This window comes from Planococcus citri, chromosome 2, assembly GCF_950023065.1.
Source record: "Planococcus citri chromosome 2, ihPlaCitr1.1, whole genome shotgun sequence".
NCBI lineage: Eukaryota > Metazoa > Arthropoda > Insecta > Hemiptera > Pseudococcidae > Planococcus > Planococcus citri.
In genome coordinates, this window is record NC_088678.1 from 9,141,350 (window position 1) to 9,159,524 (window position 18,175).

Below are 18,175 nucleotides of genomic sequence, written 5' to 3' on the forward strand. Positions count from 1 at the left end.
AGAAATGACAAATTTTCAACATTTTTTTACGCGTCCTAATAAGTTTATCTTTAATTTAAAAAATAATATTATCTAAAGAGATCTTCATAAAAGGAAGTCCAAAATAGCTGAGGGTCCAGTAAAGGATTTTTTTTTTGAAATGGAAGTTAATTGGGAGAATCCTGACGCAAAAATGGAAAATTTCGAAAAAAATTACTTCGATCCCCTCGTTTTTTTTCAACTTTATGGAGGGCTCTACACTTCGCGCATTTCAAAATTTTTCACTCAACCTTCTGGCATGATTCGAGTCTCGTTCAACTTTAAATAAGTTTCACTCAACCTTCTGGCATGATTCGAGTCTCGTTCAACTTTAAATAAGTAGGCATGTGTACTACAAATTTACCAAATAAACCTCTCCATAAAATTCCAACCAGCAATCCACCGAAGTAAGATTTTTCATTTTGATAAATTAGCCACACATTTGTCGAAATATTCGACCGATAATAAACGACGAGTCGTAAACTCGTACAACAAATTTACCAGTCCGGCGTCCGCATATCTCCTAGAGTAAAAATGTGAGAAACTCACAGTAAAGATGTCTTTTCTGCCATAAATAACCCATCGGTTCGGATGATGGCATTAAACCATCAAAATAACTCCAGTATGTTTACATACCGATAAAATTTCGTGCTGGTACTCGAGTATTTTTGATACATCTTTAGGATAGGTAGGTACTTTTGCTGGGCCCAGCACTCGCAACTCGGCACAACGCCCGAATTTTCAACGTAAAATGAGAATTTATTACATGCAACATTCTCATTCTCGAAACGCCATCATCAGTGGTGCACATACCGATAAGTATATAGTAAAATTTATCTGATCAAATGTAAACGTATAGGTAATTTATTATCTACTCTAAATTCATTATAGCAATCTAACGTTAAAAAAATCTCGATGATTTGAAAATTCGATAAATTGAATTTACGAGCCAATTTTTAGAGTTCGGATGTGAGCTAAATACACGAGGAATTTTTTTTTTCGTTTTACAGTCACGTGTAATTATTCTGAGTAAAAAAATAAAGGTGTAACAAACTCCTGATGCGACCGTGTCGTGTGTTTTATAGCCCGTATATTGCATTTCACCATATTATAATGTATATGGGTACGTATGTTATCAATTTTAACCATCGTGTGTGGAACTGGTAAGGTAAGAGATGAAGAAGATCGCAGAGGATGTGAACATTATTTTCAAAGCCTTCTGACGCAGCTTGCCGCTCTGCATGGATCTCTATATAAGAGACAGTCATTCAACGCCTATAATAATTAATTTTTTTTCCTCAGCAGTGTGCACTGTGCAAGTGAATGTATGTGTTGTCTCGGATGGCAGTAGCAAAGCAAAGATCTCGCCAGAATACGTGCAATGGATATAATAACGGCGTTGTTGACGAGGTTGATGACGAGGAAGAGGAAGGAGCAAAAAAAAAACATTTAGTGTATACGACGTTGCGTACTTAATAAGTTGTCAAATTGTAAGTAGTATAAAATGATTTATAGATTCAACATAATGGCACATGCATTTTTCGAAGACGTCTATTGTGAATGCGAGATTAAAAGAAGCTTGGAGTTGGATGGCACAATAGAAGATCATAATATATATCGGGGCCAGGCCGTCGGCAGCTATTATGTCGACGTCGGTATCCAAAGAAGCAGCTATACACTCTCTGTGTGAGTGACTTCTCGGTCGGGAGACAGAGAGAGAAAAAAACGCATAATCATGTACGTATCAATCAATAATCCTGTCCTATGAACAATAGACGTCAACAATCGTTATGATAATAGTTTTACTTGCAGTATAGATACGTCAAAACAATAGCGTAAAGCGAATTTCGTTAGATAGCGGTGTAAAGAACCTCGACAACGACCTAAAAAACTCATAATCATAGTGCTTTATGTTTATTATATGCTCGGGCCTATATGACAGCGCCATGTAAAAACAAGCTTGAAATTAGAGGGCATTAACAGGATTAGCTGATGCTTGCTCCTATATGTGTATAAGTACCTACGTAAGGTATCGTCAGATTAAAATGATGACTTGTACAAGGTCGATCCATAGAGATAGGTACATATTTTTTCTGCAGTAGGTACCCAAGAGATAGTAGGTACTTGAGCTGTGAGGGCACCTAAGACCAATGATTGATTCTATAGGTAATATAGAACGTTTGAAAAAAGTCAATCATGAAATTGACGAGGACCACCCCAAATGATAACCGCACTCCTGCGTCGTTCAAATATCAAATCAATCATTAAGATTTGAAAGCACCTCGATGAACATTTCCAAAACGACAATCATTTCTCTTTTTCATGTTATTCAACCAGTTAACCAGATGTCTTTCGATACCTCTACCTTGGATGAAAATTTTACCCCTGTGTAATTGGTCTGATTCTTATTCGAAGCTGTAGGTAACTATGTACCGACGTTGGTGACTTCATTCAAAAGTATAGATATATCAAACCCATTTATCCTTTTTGAACATAAAATACGCCCTATTGGCTACAAGACACATGTCTTAATCTAAGCTCAAGACCCAAAGACCACGAATATATGAAAGACACAATGGAGAAGCCAGGCTGGTTCAATCACCCTGAAAGTAAAATTGACACCTATAATCTGATAGATACATGTATCTATGCTGATTTACAAGATGATTAATATCAGGATTTGGCTGGGAGGTTTCAAAAATTGAAATTATTTTTGATGTATCACTTTCTGGCGTTGAGAAAAATTTGAAGGGTTGGTTTGATGCTCTGAAAAAGAGACTTTTCATGTTTTTATTTCATAAGTCCTCAATATATTGAAGTTGTCGTGATGAAGCTCAAAACCAAATTGACAATTTTGAGTATTCTTGGGGAATTTAATTCACGATTTTTGGAGATTTTTAAGTGAAAACTCATAAAAATTGAAATGAACTGGACTCTCCTTCATCCTGTTCACCTATTAATAAAATCTGCGTACACAACACACTTCGAGTCTGAACTTGAATTAATTCTCTTGATAGTCTGGCATATGACAATAGGAGTAATTGCACCCCCTCGCCGATCCTCCAGGACAACTTTTTTCTTAAAGGGGACATCCTAAGGAACATTTTAAAGCAAACTTGTCAAAAAAAAGTTGGCCTTACTTACAAAATGGCGGTCATTTTGATCAACAGGTCAGCCCAAATCGCAGATTTTGCGTTTTAACATAGAACTTGCACGAACTTTTTCAAACTTTACAAAGGTAGATCGAAACATCATGCAAAAATTTATTACCTGTCAAAATTTCAAGTGCTGAAGTGCGTTTTTCGATTTTTGGTGAATTTTGAAAATCGAATTTAGGCCAAAAATGAGGGAAAAAACCAAAATTTTACCAAATTGACCAAGAAAGCTGAAATTTGGGATATACCCTGTTTTTGACATGCCAAATTGATTGGAAATGGTTTCAACCCGTTTGGAGCAGTTCTGGAGCCTGCAGTAGATTTTTGAAACTCGAAATTCCCACAAAATTCCATCAAATTGGAGTTGTAAACATAAAATGTTTTCCAAAAACTAATTTCAATACGCTACGAAGTACTGCAGGTAAATTTTAAGTCGTTTTGGATCCTCCACCGACTTTTTGAAAATTCCTGAAGCCTCCAGCAGATTTTTGAAGCTTTAAATTTTTACAAAATTTCATCAAATGGAGATGGAAAGCTGATATTTACTCTACACTCCAATTTTAACACCCTCTGAAAACGACTTCTGGTGGATTTCAAGTCATTTTAGAGCATCCAACGACTTTTTTGAAAATTACTGGAGCCTCCAGCAGATTTTTGAAACTTGAAATCTCCCCAAAATTTCATCAAACTAAGATGGAGAGTCAAAATTCATTCTGCAAACTAATTTCAATACGCTACGAAGTTGACTGCTGGTGAATTTCAAGTCGTTTTGGAGCCTCGACAATCAACTTTTTGAAAGGTTGTATGACGTTTTTTTTTTTTGGAAAATTGAAATTTCCTAAAAGTAGCTGGAAGCTTCAAAACCATTTGAAACCACCATGTAGTCTGCAAAGTAAATTTCAGCTTGCCAACTCCATTTGATAAATTAATGTTGAGGAAATTTCAAGTTTCAAAAATCTACTGGAGGCTCCAGTAATTTTCAAAAAAGTCGCTGGAGGCCCTAAAATCACTTGAACCCACCTGAAGTCGTCTTCAGAGGGTGTTAAAATTGGAGTGTAGCGTAAATTTCAGCTTTCCATCTCCATTTTGATGAAATTTTGTGAAAATTTAAAGTTTCAAAAATCTGCTGGAGTCTTCAGGAATTTTCAAAAGTCGCTGGAGGATCCAAAACGACTTGAAATTCACCTGCAGTACTTCGTAGCGTATTGAAATTAGTTTTTAGAATACATTTTAGGTTTACAACTCCAATTTGATGGAATTTTGTAGGAATTTCGAGATTCAAAAATCTGCTGGAGGCTCCAGAACTGCTCAAAACGGGTTGAAACAGTTTCCAATCGATTTGGCATGTCGAAAATAGGGTATATCACAAATTTCAGCTTTCTTGGTCAATTTGGTAAAATTTTGATTTTTTCCCCTCCTTTTTTGCCTAAATTCGATTTTTAAAAATTCACCAAAAATCGATTAACCCACTTTAGCGTTTGCTTTAAAATGTTCCTTAGGATGTCCCCTTTTAAGAAAAAATTTGTCCCGGGGGATCGTCGGGGGGGGGGGGGTGTGCAATTACTCCTATTGTCATATGCCGAACTATGACGGTTCCAAATTCGTGATTCAAGTCTATAAAACTGAAAATTGAACTTTGAAGGAAAACATTATACAAATCAAGTTGGAAATGTTCACCTACTTTGAAAATTGAAAATTTGCATAATTACAAATAATGTCCTTATTTTTTAAGTCCATTTTCAGCAACCCCGTTTTCTAAAAATAATCTCAAAGGTCAACTCTCAGAGACAGAAGAAGGAAGAGGCCTTCAATTTTGATCAGAATTCATCATTATCAAAAATTATATTTCAATCTCAAAAAATGCTATCTTCGTTTATTTTTGCGATCCAACCCTTCCGCACAACCCCTCTTCTCAAGCTCTCTAAAACGTGGTCAAAATATCAAAAAATTTAAAATCATGTGTAATGTGTCAATAAAGTACCCAACTATCGGTTTTTGAAGGCACTAAACTAAGCCCAAAAATCCATTCATTTTTGGTGTCTTATCCAGCCCACGAATTCTGAAAATATTTCTATTATGAAGATGACCTCTAGCTTTGACTCTTTAAAATCATCAAAGCCTCTGTTTTGAAAAAATTTTGGGCTGCAAAAATTTGTTGCGTTGGTAAATTTTCTGGTTGGAAAATAAATTCCTCAAGTCCCCCCCCCCAAAAAAATGGAGACTCGAATAAAAAATTGTAGTTTGTAAAAAATGTTGGTCAGATTCCTGCTGAATAATTCCATTTTAAAAATAATTTCTATAGCCCCCCCCCCAAGAATGATCTCTTTGAATGGAGCCTCCTCTCCCAACCCCAAAAATGAAAAAAAAAACCAAAAACTCAATCAGTAAATAACACTCTCTTCAAGAAAAAATTGTTTCGGTCCCTAATCCTATATAAACACGTTGATTTCCCTCTCCTTGAATGAATGTTTCTCTCCCATTGAAGAAAAATGAGAAAATCAAGAGGGTCATTCCATGTCAACTCAACCAAAAAAAGGCGATTTTGAAAGTCATGTCTTTCGATTTCGCTCAAATTTTTTTTACAATATCTACCCACCCAGTAAGTAAGAAAGCCGCAAATCAGTTTGGTCTCAGCCCCCTCAGGAGGCGGGTGGGGGGGGGCTTCCATTATTTTCACATTGTCTCGAGGTACTCAACTTCAGCAGCCCATTCCTCCAAAACTATGATACTTTGATCAAAACTGATTTCACAGTTCGAAAGGGCATTGAATTTTGGACTTTTAAAGTATTTTGAAATTTTCAAAAGTTGAAAGTTGAACTTTCAATTTGAAAGTTCAAATTTCAAAATGGCGCTGTAAGTGGGAGCTACCATTTAAAATTTTGAAAAAATTCCCATAGATATACAATTTGATACTTTTTCGAAATATTTAGGTTTCGAGTTGGGACTCTTTGACGGAGGGGGAACACCCCCACCCCCAATTTTGGGCGAAATTTTCGAAATGAGATCTGGGGCATGTGATACATTGAATCCCATGTTTTTGATGACGCTGAACAGGAATATGACGTCAGATTTTTGATTGGACCCCATCCGCGGCCCCCAGCGCCTCCCCAAAGGGGGTAAAAGTTCAAAAAAGCGTTTTGTTCGTGTGAGACATGGAATATAGTATGTTTTTGGTGACGCTGAACACGAATATGACGTCAGATTTGTGATTGGATCCCATCCACGGCTCCCAACAATTTTTTTTGACTTTTACCTATTGGTGGAGGTTCTGGGGGCCATGGGTGCAGTTGAATCGAAAAACTAAGGCAATATTCGTGTTCAGCGATATCGAAAACATACTATTTCATGTGTCACACGAATTTGACCATTTTTTTGGGGGGTCATCCCCTTTGGGGAGGTGCTGGGGGTCGTGGATGGGGTCCAATCACAAATCTGACGTCATATTCGTGTTCAGCGTCACCAAAAACATACTATTCCATGTGTCACACGAACAAAACACTTTTTTGAACTTTTACCCCCTTTGGGGAGGTGCTGGGGGCCGCGGATGGGGCCCAATCAAAAATCTGACGTCATATTCGTGTTCAGCGTCATCAAAAACATGGGATTCGATGTATCACATGCCCCAGATCTCATTTCGAAAATTTTGCCCAAAATTGGGGGTAGGGGTGTTCCCCCTCCGTCAAAGAGTCCCAACTCGAAACCTAAATATTTCGAAAAAGTATCAAATTGTATATCTATGGGAATTTTTTCAAAATTTTAAATGGTAGCTCCCACTTACAGCGCCATTTTGAAATTTGAACTTTCAAATTGAAAGTTCAACTTTCAAATTGAAAGTTCAACTTTCAACTTTTGATAATTTCAAAATACTTGAAAAGTTCAAAATTCAATGCCCTTTCGAACTGTGAAATCAGTTTTGATCAAAGTATCATAGTTTTGGAGGAATGGGCTGCTGAAGTTGAGTACCTCGAGACAATGTGAAAATGATGGAAGCCCCCCCCTCCCGCCCCCTGAGGGGGCTGAGACCAAACTGATTGCGGCTTTCTTACTTACTGGGTGGGTAGATATTGTAAAAAAAAATTGAGCAAAATCGAAGGACACGACCCAAAAACGTTGGTTGAGTTGACATGGAATGACCCAAGATTAAAATGTTCAAGTCAGTGAACACTTTTTGAAAGTTTTCCATTTATGATCAGATTCCTCACTTATCCTTTTCCAAAAGAAGTTCTCTCGGTCTCCTAAACAAAATTGGGTCTTTTATACAAATCTCTTCAAAATTGCGGAAAACGAAAAAAAAACACACTCACACTCACAAAAATTGTAAAATTAACTTCGATCTATAGTCCACAAAATTGTAAAAAAAATTATAAAAATGAAATTTTCCGTGCAATGGGGCAAAGTTTTCCAAAATTGGAAAAAAGTGCATGAAAAATAATGGTCTTCAAACAAATTTTGAAAATTTTTCATTTTCAGTCAAATTTCTTCCAAAAAAAAACTTTAAAAAATCTCCTTTAGTAGGTACTTATCTCAAATACTTAAAATTGGATCCTTTTTCAATTAAATTAAATGTCATGGCAGTATAGGTAGGTATTTAATCAAAAACTTCTTTGTTGAAGACTCCCACCTTGTTGAGAAAAATAAAAAAATTGAAGCACCTTTAAAGTTTTTGAAAATTTTCCATTTTTAGATCAGAATACTTGGACAATCGAGGGATGATCTTGAGTTGCGAGCTTTAATGAAATGTTTGAGACAGTTTTTGACAACTTCACTTTCCAACATCCTCAATCTATACTGGCAATGATTCTATCATCTGTAATTTAAGCGAAAAGTTTCGCTTTTTTCTGCACTCCATTTAAAATTTTAAAAGAAAAAGGGTTGATATTTAATTATGAAGGAGAAGGAATCATTTTAATCCCTTACCTTCCTTAAAAAAATATCATCAAGTTATATGATTCAAAGCTGCATCCATTTACTCCATAATAAGATACTGTCAGATATTAAAGGATGTAAAGATACCTTCACCAACCCAGTTCGGTACACAGAAGCACCGAAGACACCAAGACGGCTGATACCATAACAAATTACCCTGTGAAACGAAATAATAATAAAAAAAAAAAAAGATCCCGAAGCATAATATTCGAGCTTATTGAATAGCATCATTTGATACGTGCAAAATACTGACTTGATAGCTTATTTTTAAAAAGGTAATACGGTAACTGGCGGTAATTAGGGGAGAGTCAAGGAGACCTGTGCCTACTATAACGTTTTCACGACGCCGCCGACAACGTCAAAAGCTGTCTCAATAAATCATCTTTGAAAAGTTTCACGTTGGTACGTTTTGAAGGGAAAAAAAAGAAAAAGAAAAAAAAATGAAAGAAAATGTCGAGATGGGAAATATATATATAGGTATAAGATGGAAGTTCATAGTCTTTATAATATTCTATACTGGAAACTTAAACTGATAAGATGATTAGGCGGTTATGTCAGAAGATTAATTTCGTATAAAGTGCGGAGGAAAGGTAGGACCAAGACAACAGATGAAATATGGCGGTAGACCTTTTTGTTTGCTGAGTCATGGACGTTGATTGATTGCTGATGAGTCTATACAATAGTCAACCATTATCAGTATTATTCTGTCTGCTATGTTTCCAACCTTCCACTTTATTTCACCTAAACAACGTGTTACATTAATGCTACCGTTACTGCGTAAACGTACTTCAAATTTCAACGTCTGTCACTCTTATCTCGAGGACATATTTTAATAAACGTTTCGACATTTCGTCCAATGTAAATAAAGGAAAAAGAATCTCTTTTACCGGTTTTTGAGTAAATAGCGGAGCGCACCTAGCTTCCTAAAAATACCTACCTATTGCGTACCTACAAATAATGCAAGTCCACCAAACTTGGTCAAGTTATCACGATGGTAATTATGCGGCTGACGACGAGAGTAGGTACTGCTTGTTAACAAACATACATATATTTTATATGTTTGTTTTCACTATACAGCTCAAGCTGTCACTTCTGTACACGATGATTATTTATTTAATTGAAGTGTCGTTGTTATACACAGTTTTTTTCTCGCTGTCATTGTTTCACAAGCCTAGGAATTAGATCATTCAACGCCATATCTCTCACACTCTTGAGGAAATGGCTGAAATTGGTTGAGTACGTTGAGTCATAGCTTGGCTCATCTCAATTGCGTTTGAAAAAAGAAACTGGCACAGTGGCACAGGGCTCATCACAGATTGGACTTTGGACTTACAAAACCAAATTGGCGAATAATTTCTTTATATTTTTTAAAATTGTGAAGATATTTAGGTATTTGCTTGCTTTTGCTTAAATTGGATCTGAACAGTATCAGCATCAAATCTGATACCATGAATGAAAAATTAAAAAAAAAAATTATAGACTTTAACATTTCCTTTCTTTTTTCAGTGTGGTTTCCATGAAAGAGGATCAAGAATGTTCGAGGAACCGATAGGAAAGCATTTTATTGAAAAGCTGTAAGTGTGAATAGAGGTACAAAATGAACCTTGGAGGAGAGCATTATAAAATTTCGAAAAATTCAACAAAATACTTAACTGTAAAAAAACACTCACGCATTTAGCGTGAGAAGACCGACTTTTCTTCAAATAAAAATCTTTTACGAACGAATTGATTCACTTTTTTTGAAACATATTTTGTACAGAAATAATTGATCTGTTTATAATCGAATCGAATCATTTACGAACGATTGGTGATTAAATGAATTGATTGATTTCTTAGATTTCTAGGTGAATCATTCGCGAACGAGTTAATCAATAGTTACTGAATCATTCACGAACGAATTGATTCATTTACTCAATTTGCAATTTTTGACGAATCATTCGCGAACGAATTGATTCGTATAAGTAGCTCGTTCGCGAACGAATCGATTCATTTGGTCAATTTCTGATGAATCATTCGCGAACGAATTGAATAATTTTTGATGAATCATTTGCGAACGAATTGATTTGTATAAGTGAATCGTTCGCGAACGAATTGATTCGTGTATAGGTGACTCGCTCGCGAACGAATCGATTCGTATAAGTGACTCGCTCGCGAACGAATCGATTCATTCACTCGATTTTTGATGAATCATTCGCAAACGAATTGAATAATTTCAATTTTTAATGAATCATTTGCGAACGAATTGATTTGTACAAGTGAATCGTTCGCGAACGAATTGATTTGTATAAGTGAATCGTTCGCGAACGAATTGATTCGTGTAGGTGACTCGCTCGCGAACTAATCGATTCGTATAAGTGACTCGCTCGCGAACAAATCAATTCATTCACTCGATTTTTGATGAATCATTCGCGAACGAATTGAATAATTTCAATTATTAATGAATCATTTGCGAACGAATTGATTTGTACAAGTGAATCGTTCGCGAACGAATTGATTTGTACAAGTGAATCGTTCGCGAACGAATTGATTCGTATAAGTGACTCGTTCGCGAACGAATAGATTCATCCACTCGATTTTCGATGAATCATTCGCGAACGAATTGATTCGTGTAAGTGACTCGTTCGCGAACGAATTGATTCGTGTAAGTGACTCGTTCGCGAACGAATTGAATAATTTTTAGTGAATTGTTCGCGAACGAATCGATTCATCCACTCGATTTTTGATGAATCATTCGCGAACGAATTGAATAATTTTTAGTGAATCATTCGCGAACGAATTGATTCGTGTAAGTAACTCGTTCGAGAACGAATCGATTCATTTAGCATTTACTCGATTTTTGTTGAATCATTTGCGAACGAATTGATTCGTATAAGTGATTCACTCGCGAACGAATCGATTCATTTACTCAATTTTGATGAATCATTCACGAACGAATTGAATAATTTTTAGTGAATCATTCGCAAACGAATTGATTCGTATAAGTGACTCATTCGCGAATGAATTGATTCATAAATTAAAAAATTGATCGATTTCGCGCCTTTTTTTTATGATTTTTGATTTTGTGTCATGACTGGAGCCTCCTCAAATCGACCTAATATAGTAGGCTGAAATTTGGTATGTCCCTGCAGGGTGCACCAGAAGTGCCTTTCAAGGAGTTTTGAAATGTAAATCCTTCCCCACCTCATTTTCACTTACAAAAGAGTACCAATACTTTTGTTTTCAAATATCTCTCGAATTCTCCACCTTTATGTAAACCAATTTTCAGTACTACATTTTTTTCCATGCCATAATATTTTGATTTAGCCAGTCAAATTAGGAACCTACCCCGATTTTTACCTCTTTCATCAACTTTTGATACAGTTTTTTTTTTTTTTTTTTTTTTTTTAAAGAGCAAAATTTATTTATTTATGGATATGAATAGGTACCTATTTAAAATTATCATTAGGTATACAATTTTAGGAATTCTACAAATTTTATAATGCATTCTATAGTGAGTGGAAGCGAGTCTATGAACCACTAGCTTCTCAAAAATGTTTAATACCAGAGTGTTCAGCACGTTAAAATTTTGATTATAGTCGGAAAAGTTACAATTTTTTGGCTATAAAATGTCGTGATACGATCACCTCACTACTTGTAACTTAAATACCCTCTTTTTTCATCCAACTTGTGAATTTTCAGTCGAATAAGTTGGGAATTTTCAGTCAAATTGGTTAGGAATCTTGGGATCTTTGCCCTCCCTAGCAAAACCACTTCGCTACGTCCCTGGAGGGGGAGGAGTTTATAATTGCAGGATTATTACAGTGGTGTGCGAATTATTAGACTAGCGCAATTTTTTGCTACTGCATAAAGAGATTTTTGGGGAAATACGTACTATTTAATGAATTAAACTGATTTTGAATTTTTTATACTATATCATTGACCACAAGGAACACTTTTTCTTGGTTTGGAAGCATTCATTTACTTTTAAAAAAATTTTTCGAGTTGTAAAATGAAATTTCACCAATTAGGAAAAAATCAGTTTTTCAGTAATAAATAATTATAAATTTCTAAATCTGGAAGCAATTAAACATGGATTCCGATTAAATGGACATCTATGGACCTTAGCCGATGCTGATTGGCCATTGGTTTTCAAAATGAAGCTGTATTTTCGAAATGCGCCATTTATCATACTGGAATTTAGACTTACAGAAAAGTCAAAAAAACATGTTTTTCCGTTGTTGATTTCTCAATTTCAACCAAAATTCAATAAATGGGACACCAAAATGACCGGAATTTAGTTGCGGATCTCCTCCCGTTGACAGAATTTTGCTATCTCATTTTGCTCTCGCAAAATTCGCAAAAGAATCTTGAAAAATGAGATTTTAAAAATGCACAAAAAACGACGTTTTTCAAGCTACTTCTGCTCGTGGAAGGAAAACGCGAATACCAATCGTTTCGCTCTAACCGCCATTCGATTCCTCATAAAATTTACCTTCAGAATCAACTCCTGAAAAAATGTACTGCGATAATTTGCGAGGTTTTAATAATTTCTTTTTTCTCAAGATCGCCTTATATGCGATTTTTGCTGCATGAGCGATTTTGTGAATAAAGAAATTATTAAAACCTCGCAAATTATCGCAATATATTTTTTCAGGAATTGATTCTGAAGGTAAATTTTATGAGGAATCGAATGGCGGTTAGAGCGAAACGATTGGTATTCGCGTTTTCCTTCCACGAGCAGAAGTAGCTTGAAAAACGTCGTTTTTTGTGCATTTTTAAAATCTCATTTTTCAAGATTCTTTTGCGAATTTTGCGAGAGCAAAATGAGATAGCAAAATTCTGTCAACGGGAGGAGATCCGCAACTAAATTCCGGTCATTTTGGTGTCCCATTTATTGAATTTTGGTTGAAATTGAGAAATCAACAACGGAAAAACATGTTTTTTTGACTTTTCTGTAAGTCTAAATTCCAGTATGATAAATGGCGCATTTCGAAAATACAGCTTCATTTTGAAAACCAATGGCCAATCAGCATCGGCTAAGGTCCATAGATGTCCATTTAATCGGAATCCATGTTTAATTGCTTCCAGATTTAGAAATTTATAATTATTTATTACTGAAAAACTGATTTTTTCCTAATTGGTGAAATTTCATTTTACAACTCGAAAATTTTTTTTAAAAGTAAATGAATGCTTCCAAACCAAGAAAAAGTGTTCCTTGTGGTCAATGATATGGTATAAAAAATTCAAAATCAGTTTAATTCATTAAATAGTACGTATTTCCCCAAAAATCTGTTTATGCAGTAGCAAAAAATTGCGCTAGTCTAATAATTCACACACCACTGTACATTCGTGAAGAGAGGGGTTTCGATTTGGTTTATTGGATTGATGTATTTAGTACTTAGGGTTATGAATTTTTGGATTTCAGAAGGGTTGTCTGGGATAATCATTGAATTTGAGTCTATTTCGAGAGATAGGTATAGTCTTGTTTGCTATAATTTAGGGCAGGTGAATAATAAATGTTGGATAGATGTAGGTTCATTTTCACAGAATTGACTGGTGGGCTTAGGAATTTTTTGATAGAGATGGTTGTGTGGGTGATTTTAGAGTGACCTATTGTTTTTGATTTTTTTTTGCAGTCATGAGAAGATTTTATGGTCTTGAACCAACTTCAGAACAATTTGAAAATGTTTATATGTAGAAGTAATTGCATTCAAACTTTTAGCACATTCCAACTAATTTTGTAGACTTTTTCAACTATTAAAATTCATCAATAATTAAGGAATGATTTTTGCCATTTTAAATGGGATTGCTGAAGAGTTGTTTATCTATTTTCCTAAATTACTTATATATATTATTTGTGTTAATAGATCTGAAATAACTCTCTCGATTGCGCATCTTTTCTCAAATACTCGCGAATTCACGTTAGAATTCTTGATTTGTAGATCGCCATTCGACGCAGGCTGCTGCACACAAAACATGGTAGGTAAGGTAGGTCTTATTTCACTCGTGTATACGCGATTTTACGAAAACCAGGAGTGAGAAGGCAGAATGACGAAGAAGGGGGTAAAAAACGGTATAGAATCTGTGGAACAGCATAACACATGACGTAGGACGAAACGACTTATCCATTATTACAAAACAAGCAGATTTCGCATAACGCCTTGAAAGAATGAAAGAAGAAAGAGAGAAGACAAGACGAGCAGTGGGGAGCAGATGATAAGGACGCAGAGGTAAAAAAGGGTAGCTAAAAGAAGAAAAAGTCGCATAAATAAAACAAAAACTATATGAGCCTTACGTCTTTTGCAGTGTTTTCAACAACTTAAGTATATAGAACGTTGCCTCCCCGGGGCTTTGCAGCGCGTAGTTTAGTGTTTAGGATGTTCGTAAAAGGACTGTAAATCCTCGGTAATGGTCTACAGGAAGGGAAGTACAACTCTGTGTTCGCTATAAATTTCTAATATAACTAATAGCCTGACTCAAATGCGTACTACATGCGATTTTATCGGCAGCAATGTTAAATGGAAATACCACGTATACCTACTCCACGACTCGTCGTCGTCCACCTTCCAACCTTCCAAGCTCTCTCTCTATACAGATCTTTGGGAATGAAATTGAAAATTTTTCAAAAATATTACAAATTCTTGTTTGGCAAAGTTTCCAAATTTTTATCTTTTGTTTATGGTTCAACAGTTTTACTTTTTCGTATTGCGGCGATGGCCTACTCTATTTTGAGCCCATTAAGTATTTTATTGCGTTTGGAAAAATGTTTCTTTTTTATATCCCTTTTTATTTTGTAGATTCGTTGGTATTATTAGGCGAGTATCCAGATCCAGCTATCTGCAGTCTAAAGTACCTATACGATTTCCATTATGAAGAGAATCTAGATTATACAAATATGTAATTTTTTTAATTGAACCCTTTCTCTTTCATTTTCCAATTGTGTGTACGCTCAGGTACCTTTATTGTAGGTAAATATATATCACAATCTCAAAGGGTTGAAACCCCCGAAGAATTATATGTACACGAACGAAATCGATTCCACCTTTATTTGTTCGTATTCCAAGAAGTCGATGTCAGGGTTTCAAGAAAGTACACACGATTCGGTATCGTTCTCTCTTATTTTATTATATTAACAAGGTGGCGGTTTAAATTTAAAATACTAAAGTAAACTGTCAGGCCAATGATAAGTGGATGTTGCACGTCTCTCTGGAGGCTTATAGTCCATACGATTGTCAAAAAGTCGATTTACCAACATTCAAAGATTATTCCCAAAGGTATCCATCCAGGTTTATATCCAGCAAACGCGAGCACTCTGAGATATGTTGTTGTATTTTTAACACGGTAGTTGATTTAAACGATTTGTTTCTTTGACCGAAAAGAGTGTCGTTTAACATTATTTGGCTTTTTCGACTTCACCAACCTTTCAGAAAAATTCAGACAATGGTTGTTTTTGGAAAAAATACCGAGCGTTTCGAATGAAATTTCACGCCAGGCGATATTTATTTACAGATGGCAGATTTTCTTGTCAGTTTGATCCCCGCAATAAAATACAAGGTGTAGAGGAAAGTATCAGCGAATCTTTTTTCTTCGAAATGTTTGAAATGATTATACCTTGTTTTTGTGTTGATAGGTCGGCATCCCTTTTAAAAATTGAAAAGTCTATTAAAATCGTCTAATTTGTATGTCTTTTATATTGAGGAGAAAAAATTCCGAATATTTTGTCGGCTTCTGTGTGACGATATTTAAATATTTTACATCTTTATTTAGTTTTTTTTTTTTTTTTTTTTTTTTTGCTTCAAATATTAAGTATAATAAAATATTATACCAGCATATCTATAACTTATACCATTCAGATTTTATAAGGATTATATCCACGGTTTTGAAAGATTGTCGCGTTGACAGCCCTACAAGTTCCATAGTCTGTGGTTATTTTTTATTTCGTATACTTTTCGTTGAAAATCTCACATCCTTGTAAGATATTCATCGCCTCAACTAATGGCACTTGTAAAGATGATATTTGTCGCGTAAGTGATAAAAATCTTACAGCACGAATTACTTATGTGCGTATTATTTATATCCTGATTAGTACATCGTGATAAGATTTCAAAATGATGGTATGGTATTTTTCAAGCTGCAGCCATAACACAGTGGGCTATTCGGTTGAAAGATACAAGTAGGATAATGAGACCGCTTATGTATTTTTTGACCTGGATATTAATCATAGGAAATAGCTAGAATGCGATTTCGTATCAATTTAAATATTTATATTTATCTTTTATTCGCAACCCACTTTTTTGTTGAATCAGATCAATCACCTGGAAGAAGTGTACTTGTCATGATGAATGCGAAGATTTAAACCTGCGTGGAGCTTCTGTGATGCTTCTGTGGAAGTCTAACTGGTTTGCGAGTTTTTTTAAAGTACTTACCTAAAAGTAAAGTATGTTAGTATCTAAGTACCTCTCAAATTCAAAACTAATTTCCGCCCATTCTGGAACCCCTGCGTGATTTTCGATTTTTTTCAGAATTTTTGAATTTCTCCAGATGAAGCGGAAGATAATTTTAGACAAAAGTATTGGAAAGTGACTAATAATTATATTTTTTGGCAACAATTTGACAACATTATGATTATACCTAATCGCATATTTTTTCTGGAATTCTTAAATGAAAATATAGGTGGTCAAAAATTTTCCCAAATTTTCAAGTCTCACAATATAATGTCGAGAGTAGTTTATCGCAGTGTTTTGAATGCCTCTTCGTAGTTTGTGATCTTATGAAAATGAGAATATTCTCTAATTTTCTGCGCGAATTTCAGATGTAGAAATTTGTTTCTCAATTTTTGGCGAATTTCTGAAATTTCAAATTTCATTATTTTAGATGGAAAAAAAAATCAAAAAATTATCAAATTTGTGTAGAATTCTGAAATTTGGTTTATATCTTATTTTCAATCTTCTGAGTTGACTGGTGATGGTTTCGACTTCGAGGCATTATAGGGCTTCCAGCGGATTTCCAGATTCTCCAGATTTCGAAAAACATGCCATAAATAGGGTCAAAATGAAATTCTGTGGGTATAAATTCGAATTTTCTGTCTTCGTGAACCTTCGATCGATTTTCGCACGTATTTTGAAGATCATGCAGTTTATGCTGATTTAAATCTGATATTTATTCCAGCAATAATAATTTTTTTTTTAAAGAGGAAAAATTCTGGGAACAAGTTATTTTGTACCCTATTTTGGACCTTCCGAGAGAAGTGATGATAGTTTTAAGGTGTTTCTGAAGCCTCCAGCTAATTTTTAGGTTCTCCAGTTTTTGGAAAAATTCAATAAGATAAGGGTCAAGATGAAATTTACCATCTCCCTAATAATAAACTGGGATTTTGTGTTTTTCTGACTCTTTCGATCCATTTTGGTACAAGTTTCTGAAATTCGTTGCGCTGATTTTCATCCAAGGACAAAATATTTTTCCAGCGATGACATTTTTGAAAAAAAAAATCGTCGTTCGTGATTTAATGTGTTCATAGACGTTGCAAAAAATGTGGCAAAACAGCTAGGTAGTTACATGAAAAATTAGGACCAAAACAAAGTCTTAATAAGAGTTGTGTTGAATTTCACTTCGATCTTATTTACCGCCATGGAATTTTTTTGAATACTAGACAATGCAAATATCCACTAAAAGCTCTAAAATTGTTCAAAATCTTGAAGGGTTGGGAGTACGGTCTTCGCCAAATTTCAGTCTATCACGTCAATTTAATTAAGCTTTAAAATATATTTTTTAAATGGAAAAATTGACCGAAACAGGTTGTCTAATAACAAAATTTCCAAATGAAAAAGTAGGACTTAAGTAGAACTTTTAGCAGGACTTTCAGCAGGTCATTTTTCGAGAACTTATGGAATTTTTCAATGTGGGAGGGGGGGGGGGGGGTCAAAATTTACATTCAAGTTTTCAGCCAAATTTTTGTAAAATATGATTTCTTCAAACACCTTGTGATTTTATTTAAACAAGTAGACGTCAAAAATATAACGTTTCACTCCAATTTTTCGTTTTATTTTCTCCTTATCAATTTTAAAAATTTATGAATATCACATCATGTTCACTTAAAA

At 34.8% G+C, this 18,175-nt stretch overlaps 1 long non-coding RNA gene across 1 annotated transcript; it reads left to right on the forward strand.

Annotated features, from left to right (window-relative positions):
* The first annotated feature begins 831 nt into the window (after window positions 1-831).
* On the forward strand, window positions 832-9,824 carry LOC135834539 (uncharacterized). Its single transcript, XR_010556689.1, has 3 exons — window positions 832-1,141; window positions 1,321-1,755; window positions 9,606-9,824. It is a non-coding gene; the product is annotated as an uncharacterized LOC135834539 (long non-coding RNA).
* Window positions 9,825-18,175: the final 8,351 nt, after the last annotated feature.